This window comes from Ruditapes philippinarum, unplaced genomic scaffold, assembly GCF_026571515.1.
Source record: "Ruditapes philippinarum isolate M1 unplaced genomic scaffold, ASM2657151v2 ctg4807_1_1_1_1, whole genome shotgun sequence".
Taxonomy (NCBI): domain Eukaryota; kingdom Metazoa; phylum Mollusca; class Bivalvia; order Venerida; family Veneridae; genus Ruditapes; species Ruditapes philippinarum.
Window position 1 is genome coordinate 155,312 of NW_026852392.1, and position 13,034 is coordinate 168,345.

The 13,034-nt window shown below is 32.5% G+C and overlaps 1 protein-coding gene across 1 annotated transcript in view; it reads right to left on the minus strand.

The window, feature by feature from the left end:
- LOC132758865 (uncharacterized) overlaps positions 1-6,924 on the minus strand; it is a 139,312-nt gene extending 132,388 nt beyond the window's left edge. Inside the window, exon 1 of the mRNA XM_060750574.1 lies at positions 6,905-6,924. The gene's annotated coding sequence lies outside the window, so the exon portion shown is untranslated. The remainder of the gene's footprint in view (positions 1-6,904) is intronic.
- Between the last annotated feature and the right edge of the window lie 6,110 nt (positions 6,925-13,034).

Below are 13,034 nucleotides of genomic sequence, written 5' to 3' on the forward strand. Positions count from 1 at the left end.
ATTCAAGTAAATATGCCGGAAATACGGCGTATATACATCGCTGCTAATCTTGGTTGTCGCCCTTTCTAAGAAACGGACTGTTGTCAATGTAAACAAATTACTGGCATTCAGTTTAACCCTCCGATTAACTTACAAAACAAGATAACACAAAATGAATATGAGAACATGTTGTTTAATTGATGCTTATGTTGATAAATGCTCTTTATATTTCTTTGAGAGAATAATGTTTAGTGCCTGATTTTTTTTATAAACTTGTGTGCTTGAAAAAACCCGATTCTGATGACGTCACTGATCTTTTTTCTACCGTCAATCTACATCTACATCTACATTGTACGTCGGCGCAATCACACTTGATTATGACGCGACGGGTGGTGCTAGGTCAAGAAAAAGAAATATACAAGAAATGATAGAAAGTAAGAAGAGGTTGGATAGTACAAAGATAGAGATATAGACAAAAAGTATGGCCAGCTATATTTCGCCTCTTCAACCCAAACCTCTCCGGTTACGGAAATCATTCTAAGAATTTCTGAGGGTCATGTTTTGTATTGGGTAGAGTAATGTAACGTTTTTTTTTCCTTGAGATAATATATCTCCAATGTCAAGCTTTATAACATCAATTAAAATTCAAAATTTCGTTGTTGGCCCCGGAAAAATAAAACGCATACGTAAAACATGTAGAATTGGATAAATACCGTCCAAGCACAAGGATTTAATGTATTGTGTTTTGTATTAAATATACATCATGAATCTGTTTTAAAATTTTATGCTATAATAGCGTCAACGCACGTTTATTTCGTGTTATAAAGTCTGCAGAGTCCCTCAGAACTGCCGTTCCTCGGGACTCTGCAGACGTTATAACACGGAAAAACGTGCGTTAACCCTATAATAACATCACTGTTTGGAGTTCGGATGCGAGGAATTATATCACGAGGGCGTAGCCCGAGTGATATAATGATGCGCATCCGAACGACAAACAGTGATGTTATCCAGCGATAAAATCACCGATTTGGATATATTATTTCGATTCTAACACGACTTAAACAAATAAATGCTGCCGTTCCTGCTATTAAGCAAAATTACGCCTGATTTGTTTCCGTACTTATTGTCAGCGCGTCGGATTTTATAGTGGTTACGTCACATGTATAATGATTACGTCACATGTCTAAATATAGAACGTCAAACAGTGACTCTATTGCATAATAACACACACTTTCGGTTCTTCTATGTTCAATAGGGAAAAATGCGGGTCGTGTTAGAATAAAATTTAACCCACCTCCTATACGTGGGTTAATTTAACCAGAATTTTACGCTGGTTAAATTTAACCAAAATTTTATACAATCGGTTAACCAAAGTTTAACCCAAAAGTTAACCTAACCATGGATTTAACCCAGTGGTTAAAGTTAACCAACGTTTATACAATTGGGTGCAGGTTTATCGTGGACAAAATCCCTCGAAATTAATAAGGAATGGTTTAGGGTGTGAGAAGTCTGGGGTTCAAATCCCAGTAGAGGCAACTATCTTTTTTAGGTCTTTTTTAAGGAAGTAGCCACGATATGCAGGTATAAAGTGTGGCTGCCATAAAAAAGAACATATATGATTTTTGATGTAACTCTAGTCATGCAAATTTCCATATGTATCAAACTCAAACTCTTATAGTAAAAAAATCTAAACGCAGTCGCTGCATCTCGGTGCCCTGTAAGATGAATTATAGTAAATAAAATTAAACTTATACAGGAAATACATACAGATATAATACAGTACGATTAAGATTGCATATATCAGAAAATACCACAGATCTCGCAGTCCTTTGATTATTAAATGGCTTTATTAGTCACCGATAGAAACCGGCGACTATATTTGTAACATTTTAATATTATACCTATGGAAGGTCTGTAAATAAAAGCATATTAATTACTGAACTATTAAAGACTACAATTGTTTTCAGTAATCTCAAAAATTCAAACATACAATAACGTTGCCCAATGAAATGAAATATTCAAATATTGACATCTTAAAAAGCAACATTACAATGTTTATAAAATAAATTAATGATGTATCTCTGTGGATAAGTCATTGAATTTAGGGATACTTCTACTTATTTCAAAATGTCAAGCGTCGCTATTTTATGATAAATAAATCATGCATAGTATGGGTGTTAATATCTTATGAGACCTATTCTATTTTATTATTTTTATTTAGTTATAAACTATTTCTCCCTGTTTCTTTGTAAGAATCACGTGACTACACGTTGTATGTTATTGTTATAAAATCTATTAATAGTAATAAATGACTGACAAGACAGACAAACAGGTAACTTGTGAATGGTTGGCACAAGGTATAGCAGCTGATAAAGGGCAAATCAAATGATTAATTACAAAATTTCGGTATGACGGTAGGGGGCAAGAATCGTATTGGATACACAGAGAAAACTAATAAACTATCTTTGTGTTGATAGTTTATCGCACCGAAAGACAATTAAACGTTAACTATATCGTATGTAACGACGGGAATACTGATTTTCAATTTAATAATATATATTTTTCGATAAGAATATTTTTTTATGCAGACACAACTTTTACAGTAGAATTGCATTGTTTTATGCAATAATTAAGCATATATATATTCATAGTCACTTTGCAAATATTCGATGATCGGTAATATTTTGTCGGTAATTATCGGATTCTGAAGTAAACCATACGGATTTCAATGTATGGTACAACGGTATATGTATAAAGTAGAATTACAAGTAGAATTACAAGTATATCACTTGCTTTACAAGCCTCGATGTTTCTGAAGACTGTATGTTCAATAGGTGATTTTTTATGTTTTATTTTATGATATTTTTGTATTTTGCAAAACTTGACCATTTATCAAAATTATAAATAAAAAAGTGCTAGATATGAAACACCACCGTCGGATACCCACGATTGATAAACATGTCACATAACATGCAATCAATGATAATGGTTCGGCCGTGGGTATCCGACGATGATGAAACACACGATTTATCAACTTATGTTTCATAAAGTTAAAAGATATAATGAAATCAATTTATGAAAACTACAAACAGGATTTGTCCAAGATTCTTACTTACACCTACTAAGTGACAGCTTCGTCATATTTACCACTAGGCTATCGAACAGTATTAATTGATATATACAATTAATTATACTTACAATAAATCGTTAACATTCATCATAAAAAGTTAAGAAAACTAACGAAATACCTCCCGAAAATTAATAAGTCTCGGGTAAATATTGCCAAACAATACTTTCTTATTTAATAATGAAAATAGTTTCTCACAACATTTGCTTCAAATATGATGTTTTATTATAAATTTAAATAATGTATAAAACTCTTTTACAAAGTTTATAGCAAGAAAGATAATGTGGCAAGTACATGAAAACGTGTTTATGAATAAACATTACTCAACTGATTGTTCCTCTTTTCTTTATACCCGAACCATTAAACTGATATTTTTGTATTTTCTGATCGCAAGATCAGTAAATACATAGCTAACATCCACGGTCTAACACAAAATTTCCTAACAGACCTAACAACGCAAAGTAGTTCTCACTCAAAACTGCTTAAAAACCAGCAATTTAAAAGACAGAATATTTTTAATGTAGGCATTTAACGAATTACAGTGCATTGAAAGTTTAGATTAGTCAATAGAAATATGAGGTTACAATCACAAATTTCGCGGATGAATATCATTTTAATCAATGAAAATGCTATTTTTAGCTATGTCGATTACTGAATACTCCAGGGCGTATTATACAAATAAATCTGACTGCCGAGTAGTGGAATATATACATGTCGGACTGTTTTAGCGAGAAGATTTTCGCTAAATTATTTTTATCAGTGTTAAACAGGTTTATCGTGAACAAAATACCTCGAAATTGATAAGGATTACAAACACGAAATGGAAATTCTCAATTTATAATTACAATGTATTTGTTTTTATTCAGATTACTTCACTGTGGTGCAGGGGTATCGCGCTCGTATCGCGCTCGTTTAGGGTGTGAGAGGCCTAAGGTTCAAATCCTAGTCGAGGCAACTTTTTTTTTGAAGTGTCTTTTTTAAGGGAAGTAGCCAGATATGCAAGGATAAAGTGTGTCATAAAAAAATGATTTTTGGATGCAACTCTAGTCATGCAAAATTCCATATGTATCAATCTCAAACTGTTATAGAAAAAAATCTTAACGCAGTCGCTGCGTAAGATGAATTATAGTATATAAAAATAAACCTATATAGGAAAATACATACAGATAGTCAGTATGATTTAGATCAGAAAATACCACAGAGCTTGCAGCCCTTTGATCCTTTATTTATGATAATACAATCATATTTCTATCCGGCGACTTGATAACACTACTGCGCCGAGGTTTACGCCTTTAACAATTACAGCGTTCAAATGGTTATCGACTCATTAAACTACTTTTACTTTGTATATGTGATAAACAGCATACTATATTATCTATATTCGTGTAGGTTTAATGATTTATGAAGTATCTTTTTTATCATACATAATCACTTTCGCCACGTTACATTAAGAATTTAACGTAAAAATACACATACATGTTAAGATTTTAACTTTTTGTACTTACAAATCATACACAAAGTAAAATTAATATTTCTCTGTTTTAGATGACTGCATTTACATTGTTCAAGACACGAGAAGATTTGCTTATGTGTCGGGTACACCGAGAATATCAAAATCCATAATGTAATATATACGATATTGTATTTTAAGATACGAAGAAACTTAAAAGTCAGATCAAAATTCTCAAGAATGATCTTGAAAAATAAACATTGTCATGGAAATTTGATGAGGTTTAAAGTATAATGACTCAGCAAACGTATGCGTTAGTTCACTTCTTTCAATTTGATGTACAATAAAGATATTGGATCATTTACTTCCTGTGGTGCTCCTTTCGGCCAAAGACTTTCACAATTCTGCATAAATACTCTTTTACAAATCCTACGTTATTTGCATTACACTGTGCTACTGGATATTCAATGTGTTTTAAAGGAAAAAGAAAGAAACGTTGCTTTCTAACGAGCTTGAAACAATATCTAGAAATGAGCCGCGGCACGACAAAACCAACATAATGGGTTTGCGAACAGCATGGATCCAGACCAGTCTGCGCATCCGAGCAGTCTGATCAGGATCCATGCTGTTCGCTATCAGTTTCTCTACTTGTTATAGGGTTTGTGAGCGAACATCATGGATCCTGATCAGACTGCGCGGATGTGGATCCATGCTGGTCGCAAACCCATTATGTTGGTTTTGTCGCGACGCGGCTCAAATAGATAGTATAGATGCAAGTATATAGAACGTTAGTTAAAATGGAAACTCCCAGGCTAACAACAAAAGAACAAAATCAATCTTCTTAGCAACCGTTAAAACAAGCACACCGAAAGCTTAATAAATATTTCTTGTCACAATTGTCGCATTCATATTTCTGTTATATAGAACAAATATTGTTAAATAGTTTATTTCTTTCTGCATAATGACACCTGTTGTACCAACATCTAAAGATCCTTTTCACCAAAAGCTTTTTATATATCATTTTAAGCCTCCTTTATAACCATAGAGCTATCTCCTTGGCGACAGAACTGTCCCTCAGAGCAAATATCCTATATCTTTTATTATTAACTAACGTTTTGATCTGATTTTAATTTTAATTCATTTCTAGACCTTACATGTAATTGAAACATATTCGTTTTTAATCTCGATCGCTGTTACGATGGAGACTGGCGGAAAATAATCTGTTTCGTGATTCAACGCTAAATTCGCCAATTGGGAAATTAAGCTAGATAGTCCGGTCTGTACAATACACCCCCGCGTGCTTTAAATGACGCCATTGCCGCGCACCTTTTATGAATGAATTGCGTTCCTAGGATGACGTCACTTAACTGTTATGAATGAAGTTGTAAGTTAAGAAAAAAGTTTTCGCAATTTCTGTTCTGAAAATAATTGATACGTAATATGCAAGAAAAAGAATTAAACACCGGCTGTCGATACAGACGGGCATATCACTCTCGGGAAACTTTTTAACGGAAAACTCGCGGGCCCCTTTTAAACCGCGTAAAGATCCCCCTCGAGACATATTCCGGTTGTACCCGAGCCGGGTGTAAGATTCATCACATTGACTTGAGCATTTCGCCGTTCGGAGGGCTATATAATTTTTCAAATTTGAACAGTTAACCGCACACCGCAGCCTTTAGCCAATCAAAGCGAATAATTTAATATCACATGATAACAAAATGGACGTCAAAAACCTTCAACAAGTTTTGTCGGGTTACTTATTCCTACAACATTGAAAATGTCTCGGAAACCACTTTGCATGGAGACTTTTTTCATGTTTTCATTTTTTATGTTTTTATAATGGCCGTGCTGGAGAGTCAATCAAAATTGTCCAATCTCTTAATAGCCGAGTTTTCTCATAAAGGCCGTATTTTTTTGCAAATTGACCTTGTTTTGTATATATTCATAATATCGTGGTGAACTTCATATTAGCCTTACATTTGAAGTGAAAACGTGCCTAATATTGAAAAGTTAATTAATAAAAAGCGTTTAAGCGCGCTATTTTTTTTAAATAATTTAAATTATAATGTACGGCAGTGAGCGTTGCACTGTATCCGCGTCAATGAAAAAATGACTCTTTTTAAATGTAAACCGTTGTTATTTTTATGTGATAAATAGAATACTATATTCGTACAGATTCAAAACTAAATTAATTGAACGAAATATTGAATATTGAATAAAATATTTGACTTCGTAATAACTTAAATATACATTATGACAAATTAATACGACTTAAAACCGGTATAAATGACTAACAATTAATACATAGCTAACTTGATTTAATTGAGACAAAAAAAAATCAAACTCACAAAAACAATATGTAATGATCCGACCAATCATCCTGTCCGAATTGGTTTTTTAATGAATTTTGTCTTACTTTCTACTTATAAATAACAATTACGTTTTTAAAAATTTCAGGGGGTCAAATCTGATATTCGGAAAAAGGAGTACCGCTGTTTTTTTTTTCAAAAAGAAAACGGTAAGGGATTGTTTGGATTAAACATTGTTTTCTATGCTGTACTGCTCTCTTATAATACTGTCATTATTATGTTACGGTGAAAGGGGTAGACATCGGGACAAATGTAGGTTTCTGAACTCCGTAATTAACCAGATCCCCTCAAAACTGTCCTTATTACTTAATAAATCTTGATAATTTGAAGTAAACAAGTATCTAATAAGCAAGTAGGTTCGACAATATACGAGGGATAGGTGAAGATTGTAGCATAACAAATACATTTTAATACTTTTACCATGCTTGATGATTGGACAACATGAAAGTTGTCATGGAGCATTGAAATTCTATCAAAATAAAAATAATTTTACCAACTTGATTAAATGAATAAGACTCACGCGAACTTCTGTGTAACACAATTTTTTATGGTTTTAAATCATAAATATGATGCTCAAATTAAGATTTATCAATATTGTAGGTTCCAAAAAGCATTATTTATAAAGATATTACCGAATTTAACATTTCACGTAAATAAAGGAAAATTATTTAGTCAAATTTTACAATAAGAAATGAATGCATTTATTTTAATGATTACATATAATATGCACAAATATTTGCAGTACATATTTTACATATTCTTCGATGTTTGAAAATTGTTGTTTTTTTTGCATAATTATGTACATTTATATAACTTTACTTAGTGTGGTTTACCACTTTTGATCACAACATAAAGGATCTTTAATTATTTTCCTCATAATTCACATTAAAATATTCACTACATTACTCCGTCTTGTTTCGTAACAGCCTCTTATAACATTACTACCCTAACAATAGTGTTATAGCATGACTACCTTTACAATAGTGTTATTACATGACTTACCTAACAATAGTGTTATGAAATGGCTACCCTAACAATAGTGTTATTACATGGCTACCCTAACAAAAGTGTTATTACATGACTACCCTAACAATAGTATAATAACATGACTACCCTAACAATAGTGTTATGACATGGCTACCCTAACAATAGTGTTATGACATGACTACCCTAACAATAGTGTTATGACATGGCTACACCAACAATAGTGTTATAACATGACTAACCTAACAAAAGTGTTATAACATGATTAACCTAACAATAGTGTTATAACATGACTAACCTAACAATAGTGTTATAACATGACTACCCTAACAATAGTGTTATAACATGACTAACCTAACAATAGTGTTATAACATGACTAGCCTAACAATAGTGTTATAACATGACTAACCTAACAATAGTGTTATAACATGATTAACCTAACAAAAGTGTTATAACATGACAACCCTATCAATAATGTAATAACATGACTAGCCTTACAATAGTGTTATGACATGACTACCCTAACAATAGTGTTATAACATGACTACCCTAACAATAGTGTTATAACAAGACTATCCTAACAATAGTGTTATAGCATGACTTCCCTATCAAAAGTGTTATAAGAAGACTTCCCTAACCAAAGTGTTATAACATGACTAACCTAACAAAAGTGTTATAACATGACTAGCCTAACAATAGTGTTAAAACATGACAACCCTAACAATAGTGTTATAACATGACTAACCTAACAAAAGTGTAATAACATGACTAGCCTAACAATAGTGTTATAACATGACAACCCTAACAATAGTGTTATAACATGACAACCCTAACAATAGTGTTATAACATGACTATCCTAAAAAAAGTGTTATAGCATGACTTCCCTATCAAAAGTGTTATAAGAAGACTTCCCTAACAAAAGTGTTATAGCATGCCTAACCTAACAAAAGTGTTATAACATGACTAGCCTAACAATAGTGTTATAACATGACAACCCTAACAATAGTGTTATAACATGACAACCCTATCAATAGTGGTATAACAGGAAACCCCTGACAAAAGTGTTATATCAAGACTTCCCTAACAAAAGTGTTATAACAAGACTATCCTAACAATAGTGTTATAGCATGACTTCCCTATCAAAAGTGTTAGAAGACTTCCCTAACAAAAGTGTTATAACATGACTAACCTAACAATAGTGTTATAACATGACTTACCTAACAATAGTGTTATAACATGACTTACCTAACAATAGTGTTATAACATGACTAACCTAACAATAGTGTTATAACATGACTAACCTAACAATAGTGTTATAACATGACTAACCTAACAATAGTGTTATAACATGACTTACCTAACAAAAGTGTTATAATATGAATACCCTCACAATATTGTTATAATTAGACTATGGTCCAGGTCTGTTTAACCTTATACAAGGGATTTTGTTGCATAGCAGACTGGTTTTTCCGTGTGTTTAACCCATGCTGGAAAATTCATCTGGCATGCGGGTGCCAGATGAGTCACGTGCCATACAACAACGTCATTTTATCGCATTTTATGAATGAACCGCGTTAAAATGACGTCAGTTTAGAAGGAAATATTGTGCCTCGGAAGACGTACGTCATTTCACCGTTGTTATTAAAGTTGTACATGCAGACGCTAAATATTGTAAGAAATTAGTTATGGATGAAATGACATTAACTTTAACGAACAAATGTCTTATTGAGATAAACCATTTTAAATATGAAATAACATGGCAGAATATTCAAGAAAAAATATCTGACTTATGTTGCGGGAACTCGCCCATGGGCAGTAACTCCGCAAGTCTGGGCGGGGTCCCTTGGGACGGATATTCCGATCTGAACCGCAACATATGACATGTGTTATAAGTCCAAAAGGTTGATTTGAATTTAAATCGTATTATACATATGCGAGCCCTTAACGAGCATAAAATTGTTTTATGCAACGAGTGCAGAAAAATTAGTATATAATCTAAATGAATGTAATACTCTTTTTATCACATATTCAAATAAACAACAGTTTACAGTTAAAAGAGCCATTTCTCATTGAAGAATCTATAGGCTAACAAAGCTTATAGTAGAGAGTTTTAACGCTATGTTTGTATATAATGAAAATGGCATCACATCAAAGAGATATTTTACTATAGTGCAATATCGTTTGTATAAAATGGCCGTAATTTATCTGATTAAAGACTTTTTCAAATTGAAAGACCGTTCCGTTCAAGCATATGTATAAATGAAATCAAGATCTTTCACCTCAGGCATATGTATAAATGAAGTCAAGATCTTTTAGTTTGGGCGTATGTATAAATTTTGTTTGTTTGTTTTGGGTTTTACGTTTGGGCGTATGTATAAATGAAGTCAAGACCTCTCAGTTCAAGCATATGTATAAATGAAGTCAAGAACTTTCAGTTCTGGCATATGTATAAATGAAGTCAAGATCGTTCAGTTCAATGAAGTCAAGAACTTTCAGTTCAAGCATATGTATAAATGAAGTCAAGAACTTTCAGTTCTGGCATATGTATAAATGAAGTCAAGATCGTTCAGTTCAATGAAGTCAAGAACTTTCAGTTCTGGCATATGTATAAATGAAGTCAAGATCTTTCACCTCGGGCGTATGTATAAATGAAGTCTAGATTTTTCAGTTCTGGCATATGTATAAATGAAGTCAATATCTTTCAGTTCAATGAAGTCAAGATCTTTCAGTCCAGGCATATGTATAAATGAAGTCAAGATCTTTCATCTCCGGCATATTTTTAAATGAAATCAAGATCGTTCAGTCCAATGAAGTCAAGATCTTTCAGTCCAGGCATATGTATAAATGAAGTCAAGATCTTTCAGCTCGGGCGTATGTTTAAATGAAGTCAAGATTTTTCAGTTCTGGCATATGTATAAATGATGTCAAGATCTTTCAGTCCAATGAAGTCAAGATCTTTCAGTCCAGGCATATGTATAAATGAAGTCAAGATCTTTCAGCTCGGGCGCGTTATAGTTTAAATGAAGTCAAGATCGTTCAGTTCAATGAAGTCAAGATCTTCCAGTCCAGGCATATGTATAAATGAAGTCAAGATCTTTCAGCTCGGGCGTATGTTTAAATGAAGTCAAGATTTGTCAGTTCTGGCATATGTATGAATGATGTCAAGATCTTTCAGTCCAATGAAGTCAAGATCTTTCAGTCCAGGCATATGTATAAATGAAGTCAAGATCTTTCATCTCCGGCATATTTTTAAATGAAATCAAGATCGTTCAGTCCAATGAAGTCAAGATCTTTCAGTCCAGGCATATGTATAAATGAAGTCAAGATCTTTCAGCTCGGGCGTATGTTTAAATGAAGTCAAGATCTTTCAGTTCAGTTATATGTATAAATGAAGTCAAGGTCTTTCAGTTTTTGCGTATGTATACATGAAGTCAAGATCTTTCAGTTCTGGCATATGTATAAATGAAGTCAAGATCTTTTAGTTTGGGCGTATGTATAAATCTTGTTTGTTTGTTTTGGGTTTTACGTCACATCGACACAGTATAGGTCATATCGTGACGTTCCAGCTTTACTGGTGGAGGAAGACCTCAGGTGCCCTTCCGTGCATTATTTCAGGCACGAACGGGCACCCGAGTACAACCACCGAAGTTCCGTAAGCTAGCTGGTTAGCTTCCTCACAAAAAGAGTCCAAAGTCCCTATCGGGATTCGAACCCACGATTGTGAGGGGCAAGTGGTTTGAAGTCAACGACCTTAACCGGTTATCAGTTTGGGCATATGTATACAGTAAGTGAAAGTCAAACTAAGTTGGGTTTTTTTTTTATTTATTCATAAATATTTGTTATGAAAAACCACTTATTTCACAGAAAGTGACATACCTTGTTGTGTGTGTATTTATATATATTATACAACAGTCAAAATAACATGGAAATAAATATTTAATATAAATAAATACTCATTTAAATAATTTTCGTGAAAAATAGAAAAAATCTTATAAAATTAGTAATTTTTTAAGTATACATTTTTTGTAACTTTATTTAATTTTTCATTTATAGATTGAATAAGGATAACAAAATCAACATAAGACGAACATACACATGTTTATTCTTATACAGGAATTTCTTCTACTTGAAAAATAAAGAGTTATCTCCCCTTAATATAAAGTTAACGCTTATAAAATCAATGGTTGGTGTGAGTTTTTCCCCCCCTCCTCCCATATATCTTATATAGGACTCAAACAACCGTTCTCGTTAATGACACAAAGCTTATATTAAGTGGTATACATACAGTGGGAAAACATCAATCTATACATATATATACCCTTTGTTATCACAAATATCATTAATGATGTCTCAGAAATACTATCATGTTTATTTCTCAAAAAATGTTTATTTTTGATATCTTGTTACCGTTTCCAAAAATATACTCATTTTCTATATATATATGAGCTGTCTTTTACATCTTTAGTTCTGTTGGCAATAGGTATAATTATAGTAATTAGCATTTTGTATGGAAATCAAAAATACTACTTTGTTTACATTTTGCTACCTTTTACAACAAATAACTGCATTTTCAGCGCTATTATTTTATTTCAAAAAGTTCTAACATGCACTTAATTCATTATTTAATATATTAAACACATGTTTGACATTTCTAAAGAAGTGAACAAATATGGATTTCTGAGGGATAATGTGTCTTTAAATCAGTACATGTAAATTTATTATATTTGGATTTCACACCAAGTTATACCTGCTTTATATACACACATTTATCAATACAAAAACTTGTATATACAGAAATTTATACAAAAAACTGATCATTATTTTGTTCAGATCTGAAGAAAAAAACATTAAATAAGAGTCAATAACTGTCAAGAAGAAACACTTATACATTTATTTTGGGTTACCCAGTTGGGACCTAAAAACAATATTTAAGAGTTCATCAACAATTCTCATCTGTTGTTTGTCTAAATGACTTTTGTTCATTTTATTTGGGACATAACATAACAAAACAAGCACCTCATCCCTACAATCATATTTGAGCCGCGTCACGACATAACCAACATTATAGGTTTGCGACCAGCATGGATCCAGACCAGCCTGCGCATTCGCAAAGCCTGATCAGG